The 2,018-nt window shown below is 42.6% G+C and overlaps 1 protein-coding gene across 2 annotated transcripts in view; it reads right to left on the reverse strand.

The window, feature by feature from the left end:
- The window catches only part of LOC109488316, a 19,855-nt gene extending 17,893 nt beyond the window's left edge, over nucleotides 1-1,962 (reverse strand). For both annotated transcript variants that reach the window (XM_019792515.1, XM_019792514.1), the window contains exon 1: nucleotides 1,719-1,962. The gene's annotated coding sequence lies outside the window, so the exon portion shown is untranslated. The remainder of the gene's footprint in view (nucleotides 1-1,718) is intronic.
- Between the last annotated feature and the right edge of the window lie 56 nt (nucleotides 1,963-2,018).

Below are 2,018 nucleotides of genomic sequence, written 5' to 3' on the forward strand. Positions count from 1 at the left end.
CCTCTATTCTTTTACTCAGTCCTGTGGCGTTGGTTGTTCAGATTGTGGACTGGTTTACTTAGTTCTTTGCGGGTCGGCAGAACAAAGTATTGCGACGAGTGGTCAACCACGCGTTGGTTGTTGGATTTAGATTGAGGAGTCGTCATTTTTTCAGATCGGCAAAACAAAATATGTCGCCATGCGCTCCTAGCCCGAGCCCTGCGTTGGTTTTTGAGATCGTGAAGTCGCCAGGGTTTTTTTTCGGATCCACAGATCAAAACAGACGGCGGTGTTCTCGATTTTGGGGTTGTAAATTCTTTTTTACGGATCGGTAGAACAAAATACGACGCAGCGCGGCCAATCCTGCTTCGGTCGTTATTTATTCAGCATACAAGAAACGAAATAAGGATACAGGATAAAGTGACGGCGGGCTCAAGTTAGGTAACTTATGTTGGCGCCGCCGCTTATACCAATAAAACTAATATTACTAAACAATGCAAAACACTAACCAAGAATACATGTAAAAAAAAAAGAACAAACAGTCGAATTGATGAAGCGACTGTTTGTTCTTTTTTTTACATGTACCGCTACGGGGAAGTCTAGCCCAGGCTAGGGGGAGTTTGGCTGGCCCTACAAACGGACAACCCCCTCGGGCTCAACTTAAATAGGCGGGCGAAAGGCTCTTGGCTGCCGAAGAAAAAGGGCTAACGGCCCGATACTAGTTTTGCATCCAGGGTACCGTTACCGGTAATTACGGAGGTTACAGCACGAACGTTTTTCTTGTTGTTTTTCTCATAAAAATCTACAGATTTTAGCTTCATCTTTTAGGAGCAAGGTAGCATACGTACGGGCATTTAAAAACTGGTCAACTTTTTTTATGTACCAGATGAAGTAAATAACACTGAAAGTAATAAACAACGGTAACGGAGGTTACAGTCATTACTGTAACACATTTTGTTCATCGAAGGTGGCTTAAAACGACAGCACACACTCCTTTCCTCTTGTAAGAAAACTTGCAAAAAGTTATGAAATGGCAATTCCCTGTCTTATATGTGACTCTAGCTAAACTTCCCCACTGTCTTACTTGAGCGCGGTAACGGAGGTTACAGAACTTGGCGACGTACAAGAATAGTGACGGGAGCGATCTGACTTGATCCTTCAGAGGACCTGGCATGTACGGCTCAATACGCAGCGTAGTTTGGGGCATGCACAAACCTAGGCTGTTACGTATATCATAAGTTAAAAATGCATCCGTACGGGTATTTTATGAGAAAGAAATTGGGCTTAGCTCTGTGCAGAATAAAACCCTCCCATCTCCATAAAATATAACTTGTTGCTGTTGTCACTGTTAGAAGCACAGTTTTCATGTTTCAAAAATGAAAGATGTCATAGCCCGCAAGTTATTGGGTTGGAAGTCCTATTGAATAAAGTCCAATAACTTTAATGGATACAAAATGAAAAATAGAAAAATCAACGTATCGCACTGTATGAATTTAGGCGCCTTTTCGCCGTGAGCTTCTTTTGTATCGATACCGCCCCTAGATCGCATAGTTGAATTTTAAATGCCGTTTTTCCACTTTCTGGTAGAAAGTACTTTCAAACGATCGCGAATAAATACCTACTGTAAATCTTTTCAGAGGGAGGGTTGTAGATTTAATAAGTGAAGTTGGTAGGATGCATCAAGTACAGTAAAGATAACGAAAAAAAATGGTTAAAAACAAGAAGATGATTCCACTCACCAAGGTATTGCTCAGATGTTGTGTGGAAGATGATCGTTCGTCCGGTGTTTGCGTGTAACTGTAAGTGATTCGTGGCTGGTCGTTCCTCAAGGTTGAACTTGAAGGTAGAAATGGGCACACCTGGAGAAAGCGGCCCCTTATATAGCACTGGCACCGGATGCTATTCAATGCCAATGGTGGCAGAAACTTTGACCATGCCTCCCAGAAGAAAAAAACAAGCGTCATTTATTCATGGCATGCAACAATACGGACCGCGACGCTAAAACTGGCCCGGTTGCTATCAATGGTGGCAGAAACTTT

This window comes from Branchiostoma belcheri, unplaced genomic scaffold (genome assembly GCF_001625305.1).
Source record: "Branchiostoma belcheri isolate BF01 breed outbred unplaced genomic scaffold, Haploidv18h27 scaffold93, whole genome shotgun sequence".
In the NCBI taxonomy this organism is placed as follows: Eukaryota; Metazoa; Chordata; class Leptocardii; order Amphioxiformes; family Branchiostomatidae; genus Branchiostoma; species Branchiostoma belcheri.